Genomic DNA, 27,933 nt, shown 5'->3' with positions numbered 1-27,933 from the left:
GAAATCTTTTGCATGCCTAAGCAGGGTGGGACTCTGTGAATGATTGTTTCATCCAGCTAGAGTTCAAGGGGTGAATCCAAGACTCGGTTTGCAATCATCTCACAACATGTGTCAGGAATCTGGGCCTGAGCCCCATCAGACCAGGAACCAGTCCCCACATCCAATGGTGAAAGCTGCGGTTGCAAGGCTCAGCTCCTATGGTAGGAGAGCCAGGAGCGAGAGCCTGAAGGACATACTTTGTAAAGAAGTTTGCATAGTCCCGTAGGATCCAACAGAAAATGATATCCTTCCTCTAGGGTTTCAAACTCCCCTTACAGAAGCTAATAGGGAGCTACATCCTCAGCACACGCTTCCATTGCACAGTGATAAGTAAGACTTCTATAGGAAGAAACCTCCTGATTTATTAACTTCTATGTGTGAAATCTTGGTCCTATTTAAGTCAATGGGAGTTTTGTCACTGGCTGCAGCAGGGCCAGGATTTCAAATTGTAGGTCTGCAGAGTCCTGTTCATCTTCCACAGACCCATACTCTCTAAACGGTATCAGGTCCCTCAGTGGCAGCGGGGACGGTGCTAACAGCAATCCCTACTGTGACTTGCACTGAATGCGCCGCCACCCATATGAGCCAGGGGTATTCATTGCAGGGCTGGGACATTGCCAGTTGTCTTAGTGGAAGACAAAGCTGTACAATAGAGTGGGGAGGAGTTATTTCAGTCTCATCTGGCACTTTAGTTGGTTTGGTGAAACCCTGCGTGGGGAGATGGAAACCAGCTTTAATTTAAATTTACTGCCAAGAAACATCCTGTGAGAAAGTCTGCCCTAGGCAAGAGCTAGTTTCCAGATGATAGCTAGTGCAAACAGCCACTGGCATGGCATACATTTCAGATTAAACATTACTCCACCTACCCCTCAGTTCCACTTTAAAGGAATGCTAATCGCTACCCTTGGACTGCCGTGATCCTATCTAGGATTTTGAATGAAAAATAAGGGACCTGGAACCCCGTTTTGCATCTTCCTCCCAGCAAGTATTTACATTGCAAAGTGGCTCAAGCTTCTAGCCATTGTCATCCGCGATAGCTTGCATTTCTGAGGGATTTGAATACTGCTACTCTGCCCTATTAACTTCAGGTTTTGTTTCCACAAAATGGCATAATCATCTCAAGCAACAGTTTTGTCGTTTTGTGCATGCTGAGGATTCGCATGGTAATTCCCTGAAGCATCTGTTCCTCCATATTCATGGGTGCTCTACTTTATTTCAGCCTACGTGCTTCTAGGCTTGCATACTAATGACTAATTTTCAGGTGGGTGAAAAATAGATTGCTAATGAGGCTGGTGATGAAATACAGATGAGCGCCCAAAAGGTCTCCCCGTCTGAATGCTGCTCACGTGTCTGTGTAAGACGTGTTGATGGCTTCCATCCCTTTTTTGCAGGATGGGTGTCCCAAGATAGACGGTCTGGACAAAGATACCTTGCCAGGACCACGTTGTCAAAGGCAGGGAGTGGGGGGATGCCCATGTTCTAATGGTGTCACCAGGTGGCTGGCTGCAGCTATTTGGGGCAAGCCTGCTGATAGGAAGCGGTGTCAAAGGCAGTGCTTTATGTAAAGGTGAGTGGCTTTCAGACTCAACACTCAACAAGCTTTTCATGGTGAGAATCCAGACAGCAAAGATTTAATTACATATATAAAAACCCCCCCAGATTCATTCCTAACAACGGACCAGATTTTCTTCTGTATTCTGCAGCCAAGGGACATTACATCAGTGGAAGGCAGGTGTTAGGTGCTACATTTACTTGTGCTGAAGTAGTAGCATTTGGCAGGTGCAATCCTGTTTAACACCTGGGTGTTCAGATATGCTGCAGCATTACGTTGCTGAAAGCAGGGGTCAGATTGGGAAATGAGGACAAAAAAAAACCAAACCAAAAAAAACTTGGGAGGTACTAGCCCAAGCTCCGTCCACATTTTAAGATCCAGTCACTCGAATTGCAGTATACCTCCCGAGCTGTGCGCTCTGCCTGTGTAATGCCCGAGCGATGAGTGATTATGGCAGCAGTCCCAAGGTCAAAAGAGAGGTGGGGGAGCCACAGCCTTTGTGCCTTTGTTTTCGACAGTAAAGCTGCCTTCTGGATGCTCAGAGATTTGCTTCTTCAGCATGCCCCAAATCACCCAGTTTATACTAATACTAATGAACCAGGTACCGAGTCCACATCTAAATCTTGTCAGCATCCGCAGCCTAGGCAATCCTCCAGTTATTTTGCCCACAGACTCCAGCCCTCAAAATCTGGTAGGTGATTTCAGAGCAAACCACCCGGACTGAACCCTGCAGAGGGAGTGGTTGTTTCCTTTCAACTAATTGCTCACCGGTTGAGTAGGACCTGAATCCAGTTCCCCCATTTTGCTTTAGTAGATCTGGGCTGGCTGAGTGGTTTGGGCAATCCTCGAGGAGAGAGGAGATCTGGGTTGCAATCCACTGAACATGCAAGTATTGCACATGCAGTTGGAATTGAGTTAATATGATATAAAAGAAACTAAAACTCCTGATCGCAAAGCTTTCATGTTCTCCTGGAGTCCAGTGCTGCAGATGTAGGAGTCCTGCCTTCGTGCCATAGTTTCCTTGAATGTGCTAACAGCAACATTGCTAATCAAATCAGTTTAATCTGAGAAACTGTTCACCTTACAACACATAAATGCGGGCATCTGGAAATCTGAACAGATGTGTACCTTTATGCATCCAGGTCCAGAGGGTCAAGAGACTTGCATATACTCTTTCTGGAAAGGCAGCATGGGAGGGAAGACTAATAAGTCAGGAATAGCTCCTTATGCATCCAGGGAAGCATGTTAGAGAATATTGCAACCTCCCCGCTCATTCCAAAGCCCATTTTGAAGCTTTTCCTTGACAACTTATTTCAATCTGAAAATTAACCTCAGAGGAGACAGGGAGTCCACTGTCTTCTGCTCCCCTTTCCCCTAGTCTTTGCTTTCTTTCTGTCCCTCTACACAACCTCATTGCTGCTGATACAAGAGTCATCTTCGCTGCAAGTCTTCCTGTCTCGAACAACCATTTCATTTTCCCCATGTCATTTCACAGCTCCTCTAAAAAACCACTTCCTGGCCTGAACCAGCAGGCAACTAATGGAAGAAAAGCAAAGCTTCATATTGATGTGACTAATCTGTTGCTCTACTTGCTTCTCCCTGTCTGACATGCTACTCTGCTCTCTGCTCCCTTTCCCTTCTTTAATCTGCTGCATACCACACACAGGCTGCCGGTGTATCGCAGGCTGGCCACCCTTGCTTTAGTAGCATCCCAAATTCACTTCCTTCCAGCACTACACATAGAAAAGGTTATGGCCTCTTTTGCCCTTTATCTTGTGGTCAGGTTGACTCATCCTCCTCTGCAATCAGAGTCCCAGGCTGAGATATTCAGAAGCAATATAACAGACTGCAGTGCCTAACTTCCATTGGGTTCAATGGGTTGGGCACCTAATTCTCCTAACCCTCTCTGCAAATCCCAGCCTAATTTCTTCTTCTAATGCACAGTAATGATGATGATGATGATTCAGAGTATCCATGCACGTATAATTTGTGATTTCTGGGTAAGAAGAAGGAGTTATGAAATTGTGGTAGTGTTCATGCTTGCCTATATGCACCCTTGATGACAAAGACTGTGATGACTCTTTCGGATCGGATACAAGCAGGACCATTGAACTTAAGGACCATGCTCTAACCAGACATGGGGTAAGGCAAGGTGAAGCAGGGAGGAAGTCTGAACAGTGGAAACTCCCCAAGCAGGATAAAAGGACTGAGGTGACAAAAAAAGGACTTGCAGAAGGAATGGGGGAAGCCTGGGGCAGGGAGGGGAAGAAATGAGCACATTTTTGCAGCGGTGGGCAGTGGCTTGGTTAAGCGGTGAAACCAAGATCGGCAGCCAACTGAGCTGAAGAGATGCTATGGTTTCAAAGCAAGCCATGGCAGAAGAAGGATCTTGGATCAGCCTAGACAATCTGACTCCAGCGTAGGATGGGGAGGTAACCAGTGCAGGGAAGGGTGCCAGGGAATACTATTTAGTGTTGCTTATTCATCAGCATGAGAAATATAGCAATACAGAGCAGAACCCCTGTGCCAAACCCATCTGGGTGTGTGCTACACGTAGTACACGTCCCCGAAGGGTTAGAGGGTTGCCCTCGAATGCCCACACATCTGGAGTCCTGGAAGAGGGTGTGCTTAAGGTGTGCGGGAGTCTAAGATCAGCATCTAGGTCGCAAGGACGGGCAGATGGACCACAGGTCCCAGCTGGCAGGGTGGGGTGTTAGACAGATGCTTTGTGCCCTGGGAATGTGCCTGAGGACCCCATCAGGAGCAGCGCCCGCATGCTGTGCAAACTCCAGAGGTTTAAATACAATTTAATCCAGTCCAGAGGATTGAGGCAGAGCACAGAAGTGGTGTTGATGCGGGTCTGAACAAAAGAGGGGTCCCTGCTAGGTCTGTGACACCCATCAGTGCTAGTGCCCAGAAACCAGCCCTCAACATTTGAATAGTATAAAAGCCTAGGTCTGTCTGTCTGTCTGTCCATAACACTTTCTTTGAACTCTGATTGGCTCCGAGCCCACTTCTCCCATTCCCCCACCGCCGCCGGGTCGGCCCGGGCCCGCTGCTCCCTCTACCGCGGTGAGCCGGTTTCTCCCCACCCTCAGGCCCAGTCCTCCCCAACATCAGGCCTGGGCCCACTCCTTCCCTCCCCAGCCTGCTACGCCGGGGGGTGGGGAGCGGGCCTGGACCCCACGCAGCAGGAGGTAAAGGGGGAGCGGGCCTGGACAGAGGAGGCACGGGGCTCCCTCCCTGTCATTCCTAGTGGACAATTAGCTAGCACAGAAATAAAAGCAAAGCTTCGTACCAGAGGAGAAAAGAAAAGCACAAATGAAGTTAAGCCTAAATGGGACAGATACTGCTAGACTAGCTGCTATAAAAATTGTGACTTTGGTGGGTTATAGGCTCAGCAGCAGGGAAGGAAGATGGGACCTGAAGTGCTCGAAGGTCCCTGCTGTGAATCAGTGGTGCGCTGCAAAATTCAAGGAATCTCCCTGCAAACACGTCCGTCATGTCTCAGCCGAGTGGGCGGTGCCCCTGCCAGCAACACTCACCTTTCATGTGATCCCAATGCAATGCAGCCGGCACCTGAGTCACTCTGCACCCGAGCAACACCGGTCTTTTCCTGTTTCCCATGAACTCTGAACACACCACGGGAGCTGTCCCTGCCTGAGTTTGAGGCCAGACATGCTGCTCCTCTTTGGTGTTTCCAAGCCCCGCCGTTTGCATTTTTGTGAAAGGTTTCCTCGTCTGACTACATGCTGACTAAATACAAGCTCAGCTTGTTTCCATGTAAGCTCGCTGGTAGGTTATTTACCTTCCACCCTGCTTGGAAAGGAATATCTCTCATTATCGTGCAAGTGGAGAGAGGGGGCAGGGGTCTGGAGATGCAGAAAAAACTGCCCAAAGCAGAGAAAACCACCTTCCCTGAGCTGTGCGCGCTGGGTGCAAGGGCTGAATGTGCCTCACCTCAGAGGATCTCAGCACACTTCATATGAGGGTGTTAATCTGGAACTGTAGGTGGAGAAACTGAGGCACATTGCATCTAAGGGACTTGCTGAAGGATGGAGGGCAGACGAAGGACAAAAGTTGATCTGTGCTGCTTCTGCAGGGAGTCTGCCCGCTCCTGCCCCTGCTCCTGCTCCTGCTCCACAGGTGCCCTCTGGCAATGGGGGGGCGACCCTGGCAGTAGGGGGACTCCCTGCCGTCACCCTCAAGGGCTCTGCAGGCAGGCATCTGGAGAGCAGCAGCAGGGGTGCTCTCAGAGCCTTTTTACAGCCCCATTTCCAGGTTTGGCACGTGGAATGGAAGTGGGAGCAGTGGGCAGAGCAGGCTGGAGAGCAGCACTCCTGGGAGCGCAGTGGGAGCAATGCAGACACCACCCATCCAGGTTCACTGACCCTCAATGACTGTGTAGCACCAGTAGGGAGCACCAGTAGGGAGCGAGGGCATTTTGCACCGACATGGGGTGTGCAAAACCACCCAAAGGAGGCTCCGTGCAGCTGGCCTACTGCGGCACCACACTCTTGTTAGTACACCCAGCCCTGCACTAAGCTGGCGGACCTGCTTCCCATTGGGGCAGCCCTATGGGCCCAGCAAGTGTAGCCCATCTCAGCTCGCAGCTCCCTAGCGCTATGCTGGGGTGGTCTAGATGTGCCCTCTCTCACCTGCTCCAACCACCGGAGCCGTGTGCTGCCTCTGATAATGGTGCTCTGTATCCCCAGGGTCATTCAGCCCCTCTGCTGCCCACAGTGACCCTCCCCAGCTCTGCCATTACAATCTGGGAAGGACAGCCACAGCCTTGAGACAGCGGCAAGCTTTGCTGATTTGATCACATCAGCCCGTAGCTGCTCCAGCCAACGTGTGAGTACCTGTTTCAGGATGTTTGCTTGACTTATACAGGAGTGAGATCAGTTACTTGAAAAATAGGCAAACATGAGCTCGCCTAAGTACGGATAGCACGGCTAGGTGCATTCACTTAGTTAATGAGTATGCCTCGTGGTATTCACAGCCCCTCATGGAGGGTGATATCACAGGTCATGCGCCACTGTCAAAGAGATTTCTCTCTTAGATCCTTGCAGCTCCGAAGCTGAATTTTCCTCTCACGCTGCTTTTGCATCAGGCTCGTTCCACCGTCTCCAATGGAGTCCCCCAGGATTTACACCAGTGTAACAGAAAGGAGAAACGCGTCTAGCTTCAGAAGTCTTCTGTAGAATTAGCTGATTCCACTAAACCCCTCCGATTATCTTTTGTATGAAAGTTTGTTCCAGCAGTTAATCACCCTCCCTGCTGGGAAGGTGTGCCTTATTTTCAGTTTGAATTAATCTGGCTTCAGCCTCCAGCCATTTGTTCCTTGCTAGATTAAAGAACCCTTTAATACCCATTAAGGTATTTGCAGGCTGTAATCAAGTCACTTCTCAAACTTCTTTCTGACAAACTAAACAAAGGGAGCTCTTTAAGCCCCTTACTGGAAGGCAGTTCTTCCAGCATCTGAATGATTTGCTTGCACTCTCTCCAATTTTTCGGAAACCTTTTTAAAATGCAGACACTACAAATGGACACAGCATTGGGCTCACCAGTGCCAGGCACACAGGTGAAATAATTTCCCTGTTCCCGCTCCCCCATTCATGCACCCAAGGATTTTTTTTTTGTTCTACAGCTTTGCACTAAAAGATCATATGGTGTCAGGAGCGGACTGGCCAAGTTCAATGACGATACCAAACTTTGGGGTAAAGCATCCACACCTGAGGACAGGAGGGCGATCCAAGTTGACCTTGACAGGCTCAGCAAATGGGCGGATGAGAACCTGATGGTGTTTAACACCAAAAAATGCAAGGTTCTCCACCTTGGGAGGAAAAGCCCTCAGCATCCTTATAGGCTTAGCAGTGCTACGCTGGCTAGCATTATGGACGAGAGGGACTTGGGGGTCATGACTGACCACAAGATGAACATGAGCCTGCAATGTGATGCTGTGGCTAGTAAAGCGAGCAAAACACTGGCTTGCAGCCATAGATGCTTCTCAAGCAAATCTCGAGACGTCATTCTTGTACTCAGCCTTGGTGAGGCTGCAGCTGGAGTACTGCGTCCAGTTTTGGGCTCCACAATTCAAAAAGGATGTGGAGAAGCTTGAGAGAGTGCAGAGAAGAGCCACGCGCATGATCAGAGGTCAGGAAAACAGATCTTACGACGAGAGGCTGAGAGCCATGGGGCTCTTCAGTCTGGAAAAGCACAGGCTCAGGGGCAATCTGATGGAAGTTTATCAGGGGTGCTCACTAGGATCTGGGGGAACGTTTGTTCACCAGAGCGCCACAAGGGATGACAAGATCGATTGGTTGTAAACTCCTGCAAGACCGTTTCAGGCTGGACATAAGGAAGAGCTTCTTTACTGTCCCAAACCTTGGGGGCTTGAATAGACTACTGCCGGAGGTGGTTCAAGCACCTAGTTTAAACACCTTCAAGAGACATTTGGATGTTTATCTTGCTGGGATCCTATGACTTCCCCTGGGCCAGAGGGCTGGACTCGAAGATCTTCTGAGGTCCCTTCCAGCCCTAATGTCTATGAATCTAAGATGCTTGTCAACATTGACCCATGCATGTGTTTCACTGCTTGTGTTAAGACCACCATCTTGGAGATAGGAACAGGGGTGGCTGGAACTGGAGCATGAGCAGCTACAGCTTGGGCTGAGGACTGGAACTGTGGGCTGTAATATCACATGCAAACCAAGCCAGGAGAGGCACAAGTGAGTTACATTTGGAAGTTTACTGAATATTACTAGTCTGTTTGGCTTCTGCTGTCACGCGACAGAGGTGGATGACTAACACATAGTAGTAACACCAGTTTGTTGGCCCATATTCTAGGGTGAGCAATGCTCATTAACTGTTCTCCTCAGAGGCCTCTGTTTGTCAATATTTTCATAGGAAATTATGGGAAAGTTCATATGATCTGCCCATTAAATGCAACTAAAAGAAGTGCTGTGTAATTTCCCAACCTCCTACAAACTTGCCCTTGATTTTCCCTTGATTTTAGGCTAGGCAGCACTCTAAGTGCTTTCAATCGTTTTGGGTGCATCTACACAAGTCACATTAATGCGCCTTAGCCTAAGTTAATGTGCATTACGGGCGTCCGTCTACATGTGCAAGCCCTTAATCCACATTAACTTAGGTGTATCACACCTAAATTTGATATCTGCAAGTGTAGGTATCAAATTTAGGTGTTATTAGTTAATGTGCATTAATGCACATGTAGACACAACCTGGCACTAACTTTAGTGCCAGGTCTGCCCTGTCACTAGGGGGCTGGCCTGAGCCCAGCCTCAGGGAATATCCAGGGGCTGAGGGCACCTACCCTGGGGGCATGCCCCCTAGCCCCCCACTCTGGGCTTGAAGACCCAAAATATTGTAAATAGTTTCCTCCTTTTATATAGTTTCCCACCTGTAAGCCAGTTTTTATTGTTGGTGGGTGGGGAGGGTGATGAAGGGGCCCTGTTGGTTGAGGGGGAGGTGGTTCTGTTTGTTGAAGGGGGAGAGGGGAGGGATGGGGGTGGGTGTTTTGAATAATAAAGTTTTTTGTTTCACCCATGTGCATGTCCTGAGAATGGTGCTGGGGGTGGGCAGGGGGTGAGGGGTGGGCAGCAGTGCAGGCGGGCTGGAATAAGGAGAGCAAGAGGTAGGGGTTGGGTAGGGCCTCTCATAGGCAGTTCCCTGGCCCCCACTGGTGGCTGCACAGTTGTCCTGGGGCCTGCTGGGCCCAGTAGGGCCAGCACCATGGCCAGCAGGTGCACGGGGTGCTGGTCGTCACTGGCAGGAGCAGGGGCAGGGGTAGGGGCTGGAGCAGCCCTGGCATGGGGAGGCAAGTTGGGCAAGGAGGGAGCTGCCACATGCACTGGGCACACGGCTTCTGGGCAGGCAAGTAGCTGGCCAGGGATCAGAGTCTCCCAGATGGCTGCCAGGCGGTGGCAGCTGGCTCTGGCTGCAACATGACTGTCAAGTGCTGGCAACCATGTGACCGGAGGCTGGAGCTCCTGCCAGTGGCCACAGGGGCACATGGCAGGGCTGCAGGGACTTGGGACCAACTTTAGTGCCAAGTCCCTGCATGTGTAGATACCTGCCAAAAATCACTTAATTTGCATTTGCTTAATGCGCATGAAACTTAGGCGTGCTTACATGCATGTGTAGCTGTGCCCTCTGAGGATGTGGGGCTGTGCTTATGTTCTGTGTTCGCCACAATCCATTTGGTGTGGACTCACGTTGGTATGAAATCAGTGAAGTTGTTTGTTATCAGGGAGATGATGGCAAAATGGTGAGACAATGGAGTTGGTCTGAGGCATGTTTTTGGGTGTATCTGAATAAAAAGGTCATTGCCAATCAAAGTCAGAATGCTTCGGTTTGACGTAGCACCATTTGGATATTTAATTAGAAGATGTAAGCTTGTTGAATGTTTTTTGGCTCCCTAATGAAGCTAACTGTGTTGTCAAATGCATATCAAATACTGGCTTTCAGATAAACATGCCTACACTTCATTGGTCTCTCAGGGCAATAAATTCCCATCTGTTGGCAAATATTTGAGGAAGGGGGTAGCGTGCTGTACAATGTTTAACATTTTGGAGCAACTCCCCAGTATTTTATTTTCCTGGCTGCAGGGTGTTCTGTTTATGAGGGCAAGGTACCAGATCCGTCAGAGCAGAGACAATGTCTCAGCACAGAATAAAGCATTATGCTGCCAGCTCTTTGTTCCTGCAAGAGACTTATTTAAAGATTTGCTGACGCCTTTATGGAAAACGATGAGGAAAACATTCTGTGCAGGGACAATTTCATTTCTCACTCCAAGATATTTTCTATTGCCCAGATTTTCCATAATGACTGGTAACTTTGGGTGCCTCAAAACTCAGGGGCTGGAGTAAGACATTTTAAAAGAAGCCAGAGCTCTGAACAATGAAACTTAATTATTTTAAAACTATAACAACTATAGCTAAAATTATCCCGCTCTCTACATACTTTGTAGAACCTAATTTCTGCTTATGCCTGTGATCATTGTACTTCATTTACTCCTTAATTATCTGTGCTCAACCAGCAAATCCTTGCTCTACCTACAGTATATGACAAATGGAAAACTGCTGGTTTGTTGCTTTTGAAAGATGCCTTTCTTTTATTTGCCCTTTACCTTTGCCTTTCAGACAATACAGATTACAGGGCCTATTGCATATTAAACTACAGAATTAATAAAAAAAATTGATAATAGATACAAATATTCTTCCCTCTTCAGATTAAAAAGCTGGTGCCTTAAAAGCAGTTTACTAAAGAGCAGTGTGAAACCAAGTTGGTGTTGTGAGAGGAGGTTTTCATTGGAGTATAAGAGGCTAGCCTGCTCGCTGGGAAGGGAAGTGGTAGCAGGGAGAACCTGAAAAATCAATGCTAAGAAGGGGGAAAAAAGGCTTATAACATCATTGCAACTCCAGGAGTGCATCTCCTCTGTAAAGCAGCTGTAAAATTTGCACAGTGGGGTTCCACATTTGTTGTCTCTTGATGGATAGTTTCTGGTTAAGGTTGCTCAGTCTATAGTGAAAAGAAGTTCCCCCCTTTTAAGTAGTAGCTCCATAAACTCAGCCTGGGTTCTGGGATTCAAGCTGTGTGCTTTCTGCATCGCACATCATCATGGTAATAAAGACGCTGCAGAACACTGGCTGCCCAGCTTATATTTATGTAACTGCCTTTTAAGGATGCTTACTTCTGTCTGCACATCTGTCCTATTGGTGGGGCTGTGCAGATGTGAGGAAGGGACAATGCCAAGACAGTGAGTTTGCATGCGTGGTCTTCAAAACAAAAAGTCAGTTTAACTTGTTGATCCTACAGCGATTTATAGCTTTGGCAGGGCTAAAAGTAATACAGTCTAAACAGGATGATAAATTGATGATAATGGACCAAAAGAAAGAAAAGTATAGGATAATGATTCCTTTGTGATTCTTGCATGCCAGCCATCTTCAAAGGCAGACGAGGTTCCTTGGGTGAATCTGATATCTTTTATTAGAGCAACCCAAATAGTTGGAAAATAATTATTAAGCAAGCTTTTGGGTTCAAAAACCCTTTGTCAGGCTAAGGAAGTTACAGCATTTGGTGTGTGCTCTTCCTGGATGGAATGAAAAATAAAGAAGCCAGCGGCTGGGCTGGTATGCATACAAGACATCTTCAAAGCACTTTACACTCATTAACTGATAAGGCCTCATAATAAACTTAAAGACAGGCAAAACTACCCCTGAATTACCCCTGGACTGCAAGCAAAGTCCTCGGCTTGCCCAAAGTCACATGAGAGTAAATAGCAAAACTGGGAGTGGAGGCCATGGGCCCTGACCTATTTTCCTAGAGTAAAGCCCTGGTCCAAAGCTTCCTTAACATAGCAGGATGTTCCTATTCATGGCAAAGATCAGCGCTGAATGGGAGCAGGGAGAAGCAGTTGAGCAAATACCGGCATATCCATTACCATTTCTGTGGCTGTCCCCATACTGTCACCAATAAACAGGCCTTGCCCGTCAGCTCAAACTCAGCAGGTGCCATTAGGTTGCACAGATGTTGTGTGGTCACTGCCACAGCATGGATGTGTGTACGCAGCATCTCTCCCAGGAGCACCCCCCAGACTGACCTCTCAAGACCGACTCTGGCACTCACCAAAAAGCGACTCCATCGGCACATGAGGAGCAGAAGCAAGTGAATGGGGCTTGTTCCCAGTGATAATCTTGGGCCATGTAGAGGAACCTCAAGGTGTACAGTGAGGAAAGCCAGAGTAAAGTAGAGGAGACATTAAGACCCAGTGAAAGAGTACAAGTTTGGGGGTGGACTATTCCTCAATGATTATTTTTACTCCTCTTTCACTAAAAAAGGATAATGAGGAAATGAGGGAGCTTTCTCAGGAAATAGGACACATAGCACAGACAAGAGAGGAGCAGTTAGCTGTGTTACTCTCAAGTCAGGCAGAAGTTAGGGCAGAATGGCACCTATAGACTTATATGCTTATCTGAATTACTCCATAATAGGGGTGGGAAAAATACAGTCTGTGGGCCAGATTCATCATGCCAGGGGGACCTCCAAAAACAGTTATTACCATCCCACGGCTGCCCTTCTGAAACCTGGCATAAGGCACCCATAAATATGTTATAGTAGATGTTTCATTTTTGTATGTGATTTGTTTTTTTCTGGTTCCAAGGTGGCAACCCCCCTCCCAAAAGGAGTATTTCCAGGGGCAAGGAGAGGGACTTTCGATGGCAAAAGTCAGAGTTAGGGGGCCGGACATTCAGTTCCCAGATGGCGATCGGGGGTGGGACACCTGTCATGGGGCGGGGCTACACTTGCGGCCCTCGACAGCTCACTAAAAGTCTTTAAGTGGCCCTCCAGCTGAAATAATTGCCCACCCCTTCTCTATCGGCTCCAGCCAGAGATCTGCTCCCCACTGCAGCAAGCACAGCTGAGACTGAGGTTAATGAAAATGATGAGTGCTGATCCAGGGAGTTGCGAATTCCTTTATAACGCTATTTGCTGCTCATGCTGGAGTAGCAGCACAAGAAGGACCAATCTAAATGCATAAGATGGCCTAAAGAGGCCAATTGTAGCAAGCCATTCATTTGTGCATCTATCTAAGGCCGATTTATTTTATTTAGCTGGTGTTTTCTATGGTGCTAGGAAGTAACATGGGATGACATAGCTAGAGAGCACTCAACAGAGCATTTATGCTTCTCTGGAAAGTATGGAAGTCTGGACAGACCACAAGGTGACAGAGACATTCATGAACAGCATCATGGTTGAGTAAAACTAATGGTTTCCTTGACTATACTTCAGAGTGCAGGAGAGCAGCAAAAAAGCTAGAGAGGTAATATTGTTCTATAAAGCCCTGATATGACCTAAAAAGCTGGAAAGGACACATAAATGACAGAAGGACAAAAGGCAAGTGAAGGGACTAACAGAGCTAATAATCCCTGATTCGTCAAGGTCTATCATTTTATGCCAGATTCACCAGTACATGCCAGCTGTGTTGCATTGTTCCTGTGACATAGGGCAGCCACAAGACCTGTCTAGCGTCATGAGAGCAGCACAGCACAATGAGCACATTCAGGTGATTCTGGATCCTCATGCATCATTTACAACCATGCAAAGAAGTGGCAAGCTGTATTAGTCTTAAATCAGAAAGAAGGTAGGGCACCATGCACCTTCAAGGCTAACTTGTTCAGAGAGGTGCAAACCTTCCTAAGCAACAACCTAATTCATCAGATGCTGGCCAGGCAAAGCAGGTGTGAGGAAATGATGCAGGACTTGGTTTTCAGAGGGAGGATGATTCCATCCTCCTAGTCCTCTTGAAGCACCTAGGACATGGAGATAGTTAAAATCTCAGGAAAGCGAGTCAGTCACACAGTACACCCACACTGCACAAGTGGAAACAACTGGGTACAAGGACATGGAGATGCCAGTCTTTTATAGAAGTGAGCTAGGAAATATTGCTGAAAGGTATTGCCAGGAGGGCCCTATCTACTGGCCCTTTCTAGCCCTACAATTACATTTCATTTTTTTATCTGGAAATACCAGTACAACTGCACAAGAGAACTGGGCTATCTGCACTTGCAGAAACCAAGCTGAAAGCTGCTTCTCTCCAACATGACCAGTGAAAGCCAATGCACGTCCCATATGCATTAAGAGAACAGGTGTATTTATTCTCATCCAAAATTGGTTACTTATTAAAAGAAGATAATGAAAACAGCCAAGTTTTGCAAAGCAGGGATACATAGTTGTAGGTGCAGAGGATAAACATCGGAGTTATTCATTAACTAGCCCACAAGCTTTTGTAACCTTTGCAGTTCTTAGCATAGTCTGACAAGAGACCAACACACGGGTCGGTGCCAGAAGTGCCCAGAAGCTGAGTAACAAATGTTAGACTTTATCTCTTTTCAAAACAGTTTAATGTGCATCTCTGCACCACTGCCCTCTTCTGATGGGAAACTCAGATCCGTCCAAGAAATGTAATCCTGTTGCTCTGCAGTGATTAGCAGAGAGTTCATATAAGCTCTACTACCGCTACCGTAAAGGAAGATCCTCTTTGAGAAGTAGTTACCTCTGTGACTGTCAAGCAGCTTGTTGTGTTTTCCCCCCGTCGACAGCCCCCAAGCCCATCCTCCTGAGGACAGAGCACAGTTACACCCAGGGGAAGGCAGCACAGATTACTTGGCAGTCTGAAAAACCAGTCAGATTCCTGCTTGTCATGATGAAAGGCAAAGGGAGATTTCAAACATTTTCTTCTCTGCCATTGCCCTCATCTGGAACAGTCTACTGGTCTCTGCATCCTCCTAAGGCCATCTCTTTTTGAGTCTCATCTCAAATATCATCTCTCTCTGGTTTACAATTCTTCATTTCCCTTTTCCTACCATTCCTCATCATTTCAGTCTATAACCTGATTTCACTCCAAGTGGTCTTGATTACCATCTGTATGGAAAAAATGAGAAACTGGTAAGACTCTGTCTAATTAGAGATTGTCTGGCTCACAAGCCAAGACTTTTCCTTCCTAATGACTGCTAAGTCTCTACGCTCCACCTGTGAAGGGAATGGGACAGATGCAGCAACCCCTCCTTGATTCTGCACCCCGACGACACCGGTGGCACATAAGCAGGCTGTCTTGGTGAGGAGCAATCTTCGCAGTTTAGTGATGAATAAGGAAGCAGCCATGGTGTTAATGATCCCATGGCTGATAAAAACACGAAAGCCAGGAGGAAGGGAAACTCTGCAGGATCCATTGCAAGGGGGAGCTAGGTCTGGAAGAACATTCATCCAAGTTCAAAGATCCAAACAGTAAACCCGAGCCCCACAAAGACGGCACCGTTCCCGAGGAGCCCAGCACAGCCTTCCAGTTCCACCAGTAGGGAACCAAGTCTAGGGAGCCCAGTGAAGCCAAGAGGCAACGTCCCCACAGTGTGTGTCTGCATGCGGGGCAAGTCCCAGGACATCAGCAGACCACACAGGACCACTGTGAACATCTACAGACTCCACTGGGAATGGTGGATCATTCTGGTGTCTCTCACGTGTGGCTTTCAAAAGGCTTCAACTCTTTTCTGTCCAGTTTAGCACCAGCCTGTATACTGAACTGTCACTGAGATTATTATTATTATGTTTTAAGTCCTTCAGTTTTGTTCCTCGTTCATTCTTTTCAGCCGACACTGGAGACACAATGTTCGTTCGCTGATGGCCCACATCCTTCTCCGTGACCTGCCTGTGATACATTCTGCTTTGGTTTGTTTTTTTTCCTTGATGATTCACTGCAGGGTGCCCCCCCGCCCCCTCCCAAGTCCCAAATAAACACCATCGAGTGTCCTGAAAAATAATTAGGAGTTTGGCAGAGGACGAGTCTGTGCAGCCCCTGCCAGAAAAGACACTTTGATGAACATCAGTTCCTTTCTTTTCCCCTGCGTGACAAAACTGACATCAGGGAAAGAATAAATACAATTGGAAACCATCAAGAGTAATATCCTGTTTGTTTTCCTGACTCAATTCCTTTCTGGCCCGAGGACCAGCAAACCTGAAATAGGAAAGCCAGCTTTTCTCACTGCACCTCGTGCTGCTCACCGATGCAGGGCAGTTCCATATTATTCTTATGTATCGTCGCCATATATAATTGGTGGTTTACACTTTGTATCATCCCACCTGTTATTTCCAACCATCATTTCTTGCTTTGCTTTAGAGCAAGGGTGCCAAGCATGGCCTATGGGGCTTGTAGAGGGGCCAGGCTACTGCGGTACGGAGCCCCACCGGTGCCCTGTGCCGGCGGTGGCGGTGAATGAGAGCTGCGGTAACCTCTGCGGCTGTTGCCTCCTCTTGCCCCAGCACCACCTCATTCAGACCCAGTCAGTGAGGAGCCCTGAAGCCTGGATCTGGCCCACCGGGCAGGATGGGGTTGACACCGCTGGTTTAGAAAGTTTGTCAGAACCGCCGCATGATCCAAACACTTGGAAGTCATCCCCCTTTCAAGGAGACCGGAAGAAAACTGTGTTAAGGGCATCAAGCAATTCAATCAGAAGAAAGGGTGGCTGATCCATAAACCGTTCGCATGCAGGGGGGTCAATGTGCCACACACAGGTTGGGCACCACTCACGTGAGCTACGGTATCTCTGGCTGGTCGATGCCTCTTGCCCCGTGGCACAGCTCTCATTGCCACTGGCTTCAGGGGGCTCACGAGTACTGCAGATGACATGAAAGTGGTGCACGAGAGCCTTCCCTGGGCAACTGGACAGTTCAAGGCACTGGGAATGGAGGGGGGCTTTTTAGCTTTCAGTTCACTGGCTCCAATCTAGCCACGTCAGCGAGGGCCAAAAGTCTAGCGGAGGATCAAGCAGAAGGCAAGGCAGGATGGCACCAGATGAAGGACCAGCTTCCCAAAAAAGATCTCCCTTTGCCTCACCAGTGCAGATCGACATGCTTGCCGTAGAGGATCGGCAGACTGCTGTGGTGCATGACTAGCTGTGATTGCTTTATTGATGTAAGAGGAAAAAGAAACAGGAAAGAGGGGAGTAAAGTGGGCCTCTGGGGAGATCCGTCCTGTTATTACAGATGTGTTGCTGAAAGAACAGAAGCCAATTTGAGGGAAAGTAATCACTTTTGTGGAAAAGAGTAAGGCAGGCCTCTGGGATGACATTTTATTCTTTGATAATTGCATCCAAACACTTATCCTTAACTGACCTTTTTTTTGTCGTTGACCTTTTAACCCAGATATTTCTTATCAACTGCTTTATTAACCTGTAGACTGTGGACTGTTGCCCCCTTGTTTCCTGCATTTTTTTCCCCTATTTAAATGATTGTTCAGAATCAAGCCATTTCCTTAGCGCTGCCAGGTTCCAACTGGCCAGTGGCAGAGCAGACCCAAAAGGACTTTGCTTTCATCTTCCTGCTAAAACAGAAGTGGAGACATGCCAAACATGGTCGCTGAGCAAAGGCAAACAATTGTTGGCCAAGGCCAGACCTGCTCTAGTCCAGAGAACAGCCTGCGTTAGCAAATGATATGGGCCCATGCCAATCAGGTCACACATCATCTTTCCTACATTTCAGGAGTTGGTTTGAGGGACTCGTTGGGCATGTCTACACTGCCTCTGGGCCCCATGAGGGGCGTCCCAGTGGAGTACAACATGCCCGTTCCCCATATGCTTACCTGATGAAGGATGCAGTACAGGGGCCTTAGCAGTGCTGGCTGTCCCAGTAAACATGCCTGGGAGAGCTCGGTGGATTGTGCCTTGTGCATTTTGAAGTGCAGAGCACGTAGAAAGGCCTCCCATGCTCCTCTGCACGATCCTTTGATGGTGTAGACATGCCCTTAGGATAGGATCCACAGCCTGCTGCATTGACTCTGAAAGGCCTTGGTCCATGTCATAATACAGACCATGAAAGCATACAGCCTGATGCCGCAAACACCCACCCGAGCTTCTGGACTCTGAATGCAGTTGAATAATTCACATGAATACAGGTCTACAAGCAGGAATGAGTTTGCAGGATTAGGACAGTGTTGAAAGTCATCTTGTCTGATCATACTTTGCTCTGAGCAAGGGTGTTTTGTGCACCAAAAGCTTGGCTAACATCTCTCCGAACCAGACAGTCACTCCAATAAGAGCTATTACCATAAAAACCCTGCTTCTTGCATATTTCTTGGACCATGTTGGTTACACGAACACAGTGATATCTGTTGCCAGGCACAAGAGCTCATCACTAAGACTGTAAGCCTCTCTGGTCTAGAATACTTTATTCAGAGGTGGTTGTGAAATAGTTAACATCTGCACTACAGCTGCTCAAATGATGTCAGAATGAATCCTGCTTGAAACCAGCTTAAAAATAGTTCTGCTAATGCTGTCACATCACTAATGGAGAGTTTTCCAACACACACGCACACGCACATACACAAAATGTTTTTAAAATGCTTTGGGGAAAATTTTCATTTTGCTCAACATGTTTTGCTTCATTGAAAACAAACCACTAGGGGTATTTTTTCCTCCCTCTCACTCTTTTAGTTTTCCCCTAGTTTTCAAAACTTAGGGAAAAGAATGAAAGGCAGAAATAAACATTATAATGAAAAATAGGTCATTGTTAGAAAAATGATAAACTTCCCACAAAAGTTAGCTCTTATGGACTGGTGCTACTGATAATGCAGGGAAAAGCCATTTTAAATGTTTATTTAGCAAGTTCATTGGGAAAGGGATGGATTTTTTGTACGATATGTGTACAATGCACAACACAACTGGGAGCTTGGAGATGCTGCTGTAATATAAAACATACAATAAAAATAACAGAAGCAACACTGGGGAGGTGGTGTAGCCATGGAAATATGCAAGAGGCAAGGATTTTGGGGGTGATATCTTTTATTTGACCAACTGGATGATTAGAAGAAATTTAAAATGAGCTTTTGGGCACTGGGCACCCCCTGAGGAAGCTAACTGGACTAGTCTGTGGCTTTTTGCAAGTCTTGTGTGCAGAAAAACAGAATATTGGGCACTGCCCTAAAACAGCAGAATTTGATATGCAAATGTATGCAAATCAGACCTATTCCCTTGATCTCCAACTTTTGTTGGGCGGGTCATCTTATTCTTCGCTGTTTTACAGACCTGTTCAGAGGTTTCAAGACAGTGATGGGATCCCTGTGTCCTAGGCACTGGACAGTTGTCTAGAACCCCCAAAAACTTAAATTCTCAGGATGGAAAGCATACAAGAAGAAGAATGAGGTTTATGGCGTTTAGACAAATAAATTCCAAGAATGAAGGTCAAGGGAGGACTGCTGACATTAAACTGGCTCCTAATTTTGTGCCTGAATTTAATGCGTTGGATCTTGTGTAACCCAATGCAATTTCATTGCATTCACTGGTGTTAGTCCAATTGGGTTTTCTCAGGAAAGGCTTGGCTGTTTGTATGGTAATAGAGAGGACTGAGAAGGGAGCAACTGTGGGAGACCAGGCACTGAACTTCCACTATTTGTGCCAGACTAACTGGTCACTGTCAGCCGAAGCTCTTCTGCATCAGCCCAGATGCAATCCCTCATTGTTGTAAGCGCATTAACTTTTTGGTACTTCCTGCAAAGTACAGCCTCTCTGTGAACAGCTGGATGGCGGGACACTTTATAGCTGGGCTTAGGAAAAAAATCTTTATGCCTTCTGTTCCAAGCTCTGCAACTGCGCTCGGCTTACCGAAGCCATTTGATTCATGCGCAGAGCTGCAGTAATCCCAAACTTGCCAACAAACGGATGTGTGAAATGCTAAACTCAGCACATGGCTTTGCAGCTTATCACATGGCTCTCACCACCAGGTCTCTGCAAAGAGATGAACAGACAGATGGTTGGAAATATTAGGGCTGGCATTGCAGATGAGTCAAGAAAGCAGTGTGCTGATCAAGCTTGACCTGGTTTACATGAAGGCTTAAAGTTGAGTGGGAGACATTACTTGGTATAGCGCCATAGCCTTCAAGGGGTGCAAGGTGCTGCACGTATGTATTAACACTTTCTACTATATGTGTCTAGTCTAGAACAACAAAGCGAGGTGGAAATTGGAGGAAAGAGGTAGAAGGAGAAGGTGGTATGACAGAGTTACCAGGATGATGAGAAACATAGCTTGTTTTACCTGCAATAGTAATAACTAGAATTCAGGTGTGGCTACAAGTATGACAAGATGGCAGTTCCCTGAGCAATTCTCATCTGAATCTGAAGCTAGGCCACTGCTGATTAGGCTCCAACCTGGAACCTCAGGGCTGGATTAGCTGCTGATACAAGGCACCAAATCTCTCGTGATCACAAGTCTTCAGTTTGAAACATTTCTAATATTCGATGGGTCAGCTGGGGCAAAGGTGCATAGCACATTTTACTGCTTGATGCCACCCACACAACCCCATGGGCCAGATTCAGGTGGCATGACTTATTGACTATTGCTTTACTTATGCCTACAGCACAAGTGAAGACAATGGGACTGCTGTTGGAGTAAGGAGCCATCCTGCGTGAGCTGAGTGCTATACGCATTTAATGTATTTACTTGCATATACGATGGGAGTCTCCCAACAATCAGCATGGGGGGAAGAGCCCCATGTCATATATTCACATACAAAGTGGAGGGGGGAAAAAGGTCGTTGCTGTAGCTTTGACTGCGGCCCTGAGCACCGCCCTGTGTACATTTGCCCTCTGCAGCTTCTGCCCCCCTTCTCTCCCCTTTGCTGCATTGCACTTGTGCCAACACTGCTGCATGGCCAGGCAAGGGCTGAGCCTCCATGTGCTCAGGGACGCAGAAGCCCGAGCAGCATCTGACAGTAAGGGGCAGAGACTGCAAGGCATGAGGGGAAGGGGCAGAGACTGGGAGGAGTTTGCAGGCAAGATGTAGAGCTGGAGGGGAGCAGGAGGGAGGGGCAGAGGCTGATGGGAGCTGGGACTGCGGTGGTGCACGTGGCAGGAAGGCTGCAGAGGGAAGAAGTGAGCCAGGCAGAGGGCAAGGGGCCACCTGACCCCTCCTTGCCACTGCTTTCCCTACTTTAGTGGCGGGGAGGGGAGGATGCTAGACAACCCTCCAATACTTAAGTTCTACACCTGGAAAAATACAATACATTTATAAATTTTCCATATATCAAACCTAATTATTTGGGGGGTGGGGGGGGGGTTGTCTTATATTCAGGGTCATCTTATATTTGAGATAATATGGTAGTCATTCTCTGAGGTAACACACTAATGAACGGTCCCTTAACGTTGCAATTAATCAGGTATCTGTCTTTGATCTCTAATTTAAATGGTTCTACTATAGGTTTTTCTTGATCATAGAATCAAAGGACCACAAGAGACCTGCAAGGTCATCACGCCCGGTCCCCTGCCATGGGCAGGAGGTAACTGGGTTCAAATGAGCTCCACAAGGTGTTTGTCCAGCCTCCTCTTGAACACCTCCAGGGATGGCGACTGCCCCAGATTTTGGGAGTGTTCCAGATTTTGGATACTCTTACAGAAAAGAAGTTTTTCCTTATGTCCAGCCTACATTTTTCTTCAATTAGCTTGTGCTCATTGGTGCTCATCCTGAAAAAAGGGTGCCTTCCTGAAGAGTTGCCCGCCTAGATCTTGGTGCTCACCCCTGACGTACTCTTAGGTGACTATCAAGTCATCTCCCAGTCTGGTTTTACTCAGACTAAACAGACCCAGTTCCCAGAGTCTCTCCTCATCGGGCCTATCCTCCATGCCCCTAATCATACGGGCGGCCCTTCTTTGTACTCTCTTGAGCTTATCCGCATGCTTCCTGATGTGCGGCACCCAGAACTGGACCCAGTACTCCAGCTGTGGTCTCACCAGCCCCAAATACAGGAGAAGTACATCCCTGCATCTACTGGCAACACATCAGCTGATGCATGCCAGACCTCTGTTTGCCCTGCTGGCAACTTCATCGCACTGTTGGCTCATGTTCATCTTCCGGTCGACTGTGACCCCTGGGTCCCGTTTAGATGCTGTGCCAGCCAGTGGCCTACCACCCATCGTGTAGTTATGGTGAAGGCTTTTCCCACCCAGATGAAGAACCGGGCACTGATGAGGCGGATCCCCAGGGGGTGCAGTGGCACAGTTGCACCCTTCTTTTTGGACCATGTCATGGGAGCAGCAGCCGGGGACTTTTCTTAAGTCCGGAAGCAGATAAGAAGCCACCCCAGCCCCACTCACAGCATGCCCGCATGTTCAGCAGCATCACCCTTCTCCCTCCCTCCCTCCCTCCCTCGCCTGCCACTCACCAACCTGGGCATGGGGCCGGGGAGGGGGGAGCTCCAGAGCTGCTCCTGCCCTGTTGCCTCCTGCCTCCCTGTGCCCGGAGATGTAGGTAGGGAGGAGGTGGGGGAGGGAGGATGTGCTGCTACTGCAGAAAGAGACTTTGGCAAGTGCATGGTTAAAATACTGGAGCTACCACACTAGCTTTCTGCACTAGTTCTCCTGCTACACATCTGGGGTCATAGTATCATAGTACTTAGGGTCGGAAGGGACCTAAACAGATCATCAGGTCCGACCCCCTGCCCCGGGCAGGAACTGGTGCTGGGATCATATCCCCCCAGCCAAATATCTGTGCAGCCTCCTCTTGAAGACCCTCAAGGTAGCAGAGAGTCCCAGGGGTCAGGGGAAAGGGTAAGTGTTGGTCATGCAGCACCAGGAGAAATCCCATTTGAATCATTCAGCATGATGGACTGCCTATGACCAAACTTCCTGCCCTGGAAATGCTGGGCCTTGTGGCTCATGAAATCAGCCACGGCTCCAGCAGACTCCCAAGACAGACGTGCCCATGAATCCCACCACGTACCCCTGGATCCTAAAGTGAGGCTGCTAGGAGAGGAGAGGCTAAGTGAAGAAAAAATCTTTTTCCTCCCTTCTCTCAATTTCTTGCATCTAATACATGTTTTGGGGTGTACCCTGTTTTTTTCTGTCCCCGCCACCCCTTTTTCCCTCAATGGGGAAAAGAAGGGAGGTTACCAAAGCAGTAGGAAAACCCCACTTATAAACACTTCCAACTGTTTTCCTGAATCAAAGGGGTGCAATACAAGTCATTCTTTCCAAAGTTTGCTGCCTGTAAAACAGCTGCAAGGTGGAGAAAGAAACCCCTGGCTTCCAACCAAGACATTTCAAGGCCCTTTGCCTTTATTTCCTTCTTCATTTAGACAAATGCTTAGATAACTGAAGCTCCATGATGAGATGTGTCCGATGAAGCCATATTTGCATATCTAAAAGAAGTTTTTACGCAGAAGTAAAAAAAAGGAGAAGCTGACCTAATACAAGGCCCTTCCCGAGGAAACCATTTTGGAAAGAACGAGAGAGAATTAGCAGGACGCTCCTGTCCCCTTCTCCCTCTCCCTCCCCAAGTTTGATTTTTTAATATCCGCCAGGAATATCACACGTCAAACGAAGCAGACGGTGTTTACATTTACACAGATTAATTGACAAGTCTCCGTGGGAAGTATGCGCACGGCACCAGTCCCCTTGTTAGGCATCCATCCAGGTCCAGTTAGCTGACTTCAAGGCTGCCAGCGTGCGTAGGTCCCTGCTGGACGTACTCATGTCTGTATAATGAGACATGACTGCGTTCATGGAGCCACACGCCCGCCTGCTGCAATCGGCCTGACTTCACGGAGCTTACGGCAGGCACAGATTTGGCCCAGGCTGTTTTAAAAACAAAAGGCGGTTGTTAAGCTTTTGGAAGAGGTGACGGCTGCCAGCTCCAGTCTTGCAAGATGGTTAGTTAATCAGTTCCCACTAAAGGAGCAGAGGGCAATGGACCCTTTCGTAGACTCATACCCGGCATCCGTCTCGAGGGTCAGACCATCCACATACGATCTGGTGCTTCTTGGGGTTACAAGGCTGAGTCGTAAGCAGCCCTCCTCCCAGTGGTGTCCTCTGCCTCTTGGCATAGAGCACTTGATTTTTGTTTTCCTTGCTGAGAACAGCCTGGAGACCGAACGTGATAGGGCTCAGCTGCTGCACGGCTTGTGTCTGAGGAGATGGAGATGGGATGGGATGGGAGGGGATGGGTGGGAACATCCTCATGCCGCCGCCTGGGTTTGAGGCCCTGATTCTGCGCTCAGCACAAACCCCACTTAACACAAGGAGTTTATTATGACAAAGCACCAGTGGAAGATGCTGATCTTTAAATCATGTTCACCTCCCAGCAGTAAGGGAGCAATACCATCCATAGGGTGGTTGCACAGCTGGCCTATTTTGGATACAGCTGCAGGAACTGCATGCAAATTCTTCTTCGTTACCTGCATACAGGAGGCTGGTTAGGGGCCATCTACTCTCTAAACAGGCTGTAAATGACCCACGTGGGATAAGCAACTGTGTTTGGTTCTCCTATTTTGCACTATGTCTTTGATAGCACATTTACAGAGAGCATGCAAATGCTTCTGACCAGAGTGCCCTGGGCTGTGCTGCACCGTGTATCTGCAGTGACCCCGCTCCAGGATATTCCAGGGGTGCTCCTGTAGGTTCCCTCCATTTTTGTTCTCAAAGCCAGAGCATCCCAAACCTGTCTGTAAAGGCAGGAAGAGATTAACGGCTCTCTTTGTACTACTGGGATGGGAGTGCCATGCGGAAACGATTGCACCATTCTTCTCTGCTGGTTGTTTATTAGGACAGAGCACTGCTGAAAGACACCAACATTTAAATAGTATTCACCCTCTAGTGGCAAAAGAGCAGAACATCCATAGGATGGTATCACAACCAGGCTGAGGCTGTATGTGAACTTGCTATAGCTGTGGTTTTCAACTTTTTTTCATTTGCAGACCCGTAAAGAATTTTGAATGGAGGCGCGGACCCCTTTGGGAAGTTCGAACAAGTGTGGACCCCTTTGAATTGCAAGTGTGGGTATTCACATACTTTTGCTTGATCACAGTCATCTATCACAGACCCCTTAGACACGGTCTGTGGACCCCTGGGGGTCCGTGGACCACAGGTTGAAAACCACTGCATCAGAGCACTAGTGATGGCTAAAATGCCCTGGGAACATTATTATTTTTTTTTTTTTTGGAGGATTTTTTGTGTTCTAAGCCAAATCCGCCAAATCCATGAGTCAGTCAAGAACCATAAGTGGCCCTACTACTGGCAAACATCCTCCACCCCCATCTGGGGCTTCAGATGTTTCCAAATCCTTTGGAAGGCCTCCTACATGCAGGCCTAAGCCCGGAGACTTGGGGTTCGGATGCCCCCGAGTTTTGCTTGCCCTCAGCCGTAAGGCCGCAGGAGCACGCTAGGGAGGAGTCTCCCTTAGGAACATTGTTTGTTGGAGGTGGCACATTTAAGGTACTCCCCATCTACCCAATGGGTATGTTGCTATGTCCTCTTTCCCACCCTTTGTCTAACTTCTCTAGTCACCCTGTGAGCTTGCCCAGAGAGGCAGAGTCAGCACGTATGGGAAGGCCAATAGGGTTCAGCTGAATTGTTCAGCCAGCATGCACAAGCCTAGCATGCACAAGCCCAGAGGGATCCTGAGTCACATTGGAAGGCTTATGATGTACCATACATTCGCAGGGCAACGCCTCTGGGGCCATTGCATCCATTCAATCCTTCTCTTCCAGAGACGTCATGTAACCTCAGTGTCTAGCTCCACCCAATGCCTACCCCATCCTTCTGCCTGACCTCAGACTAACATGCCCTCTCCATCCATTTTGCGGTCTACTTGTTCCATTAAACAAATGACACTCTTCCTCTCCCCACCAGTCGACAGCCTGTGAAGATGCAGCACCATTGAGAAGACACAGTTGTAAAGGGAATTGGAATAAGAACAGAAAACCCTTCTTGGACATGAAGATGCAGCTTGCTTTGATTCCCATACAGCAGGGACAGGCTGATAACAGGAGCCGGATGTGTGTTTTAAGGAGGCAAGAGGCAAACTAATGAGACTAGAACTCCAGCACCCTCTGGTGATGAAATTAAGACATCAAAAAACCCAGCATACAAACCAACCAACCCACACAACAAAGCCTGTGCTAATAGCTTTGCTGGTGAATGCGCGCAGCTATGTAACTGCATTGCTATGCAACTTTCGAGTAAGAAGCCAGCAGCATTATAATATGTCAGAATACAAAGGCAGTAATCTTGCGGTTAAGGCACTGGGCAAGAACACAAAAGATCCAACTGAATTCAGTGTCTGGGTGTGCCCATGTCTTCCTGTATCCGCAGGCAAGTCACTTAGAGCTTGAATCTCAAAGTACCTGCAGGCTCCATGCAGAACAGCTGGAGTTTTGCACGCTTTGTAGTTCTGCAAAGCAGGCCCTTCTGTGTATTGTGTCTATTCACAGATCCCCCATGTGTAAAATGGGGATTATAACACTTCCTTTTTCTGACCGTTTGTGTATCTTCCTGTTGCGCTTCTTCCTCTTTACACAATAATGATAGTAGGTATAAGCCACAGGGCATGGTGGAGCTCAAATAACTGAGTTTTCTGCGTATAAACAGCATGGTAGGACCAGTCACAAACACAAATTGCTGCCACGGTCAGCTTCTAAAAAACACACACAATGAGTGCTGCTAGAGGGTGTGCAAATTCTTGAGAGCGATACAACCTCATGTGTGCAAAATGCACAGTGACAGAGCAGTTAAAGTATCTTGCCCCAATTGCAGAGGTGAGTTTGAAGGCCAAAAGGCTCACACCACACAACCCAGCTGTACACCTGGTCATTTGGAAAGGACAGTCCAAAGTAGCCAGACATGATGTTAACCCACATCGCTCCCTTATGTGCTTTTGGCTATAGAAATTGGTGTGTCCTAACTGTACTAGCCCGATGGCTTGCTAGGCTTTGGCTCTGACACAATTCCTGCATGCAACACTTGCTCATCTATTTGGATTTGAGCATTTTGGTTCAAGGCCTGCTCTCTGCTCATGCACCTGAGCTCAAGTACTGTGAGACTCAAACCTTCAATGAGAGGAAGAAACAGTAATACTATCAAAGGACACTGGGATGATCTAGCAGGCAGCAAACTGGGCTTTACAGCATGATGCTACTGCAAGGAGGGCCCAGGCTTTGTATCACAGAGCAAGGAAGTGAGAATCCCTCCTACTCCACACACTTGGGAAATTATGTTCACATCTGAACACTTTTTCTACCTCCAAGACATGGACAGAAAATAACTATGAATCTAGGCATGCACAGGCTGCGTGAGGAGGAAAGATTAATAGCAAAATTTCTGCTAGCTGTCTGCAGTAGGTAGATTCATTTCTTCCCGTGTGGTGACTCACATTAGATACAGCTAGTGGGACCAACGCTATTAGAGTTCAATTTGTGCAGCTTGGCTAAGGAACAACTCTGGTAGGACAGAAACAGCTGCCGCCAGCAGACAGGGGGAAACATCAGTCCAGAACAAGCAGTCATTAGGCAACTTCACAGGGTTAATTATGAGCAATGGGTTGAAATTAAGACTGCAAAAGTCTGCAAGAGCATCAGCAAAACACCTTCACGTACTGCAACTGTCCTGCAGGCTGCGGTACAGGGGAAAGGTGGAATTCTCCATGCCTGATATACATACAGGTAGACTTGATACTCTAGTAATAATCAAACAGCAGACTACAGTCAGATCCGGGCTGGGAAACTGACTGGAAGACCTTTCCAAGCTCCCGTGCACATAAATGAGGAGGGCGACAGGAGTAGCCTGTTTGTAAAGAGCCGTGCCTTCCTGAAACGCTAGTTGAGCTCACCTGTGTATGGTTGCCCTAGCCTCCGCTGCTGCTCCATCCAGCCCAATGCTGGCCCAAGCAGAAGGCATGGAAGTCACCCTTAAACTTGCTCTATTTTTCTTCTCCTCTCCCTGAACTTGTGCAATCTGAGCTGGTCTTATGACAGAGGAGAAAAGGACTTCTATGGAAATTGCAACAAA

At 47.9% G+C, this 27,933-nt stretch overlaps 2 long non-coding RNA genes across 4 annotated transcripts in view; one reads left to right on the top strand and one right to left on the bottom strand.

The window, feature by feature from the left end:
• Positions 1-5,216, bottom strand: part of LOC132249217 (uncharacterized) — a 52,615-nt gene extending 47,399 nt beyond the window's left edge. The window contains exon 1 of one of the 2 annotated variants that reach the window (XR_009460616.1): positions 5,137-5,216. This is a non-coding gene — a long non-coding RNA (uncharacterized LOC132249217). The remainder of the gene's footprint in view (positions 1-5,136) is intronic. The other variant, XR_009460618.1, reaches the window with a different exon arrangement.
• Positions 5,217-5,287: 71 nt separating this feature from the next.
• LOC109281744 (uncharacterized) lies at positions 5,288-26,991 on the top strand. 2 transcript variants are annotated; one of them, XR_002088522.2, is made up of 4 exons: positions 5,288-5,374; positions 6,307-6,445; positions 24,846-24,923; positions 25,780-26,991. It is a non-coding gene; the product is annotated as an uncharacterized LOC109281744 (long non-coding RNA). The 2 variants fall into 2 exon arrangements; XR_002088521.2 differs by having other exon boundaries at positions 5,298-5,386.
• Positions 26,992-27,933: the final 942 nt, after the last annotated feature.

Source organism: Alligator mississippiensis, chromosome 3 (assembly GCF_030867095.1).
Source record: "Alligator mississippiensis isolate rAllMis1 chromosome 3, rAllMis1, whole genome shotgun sequence".
Taxonomy (NCBI): domain Eukaryota; kingdom Metazoa; phylum Chordata; order Crocodylia; family Alligatoridae; genus Alligator; species Alligator mississippiensis.
Note: the sequence above shows the minus strand (reverse complement) of the source record. Positions and strands in the feature narration are given on the sequence as shown.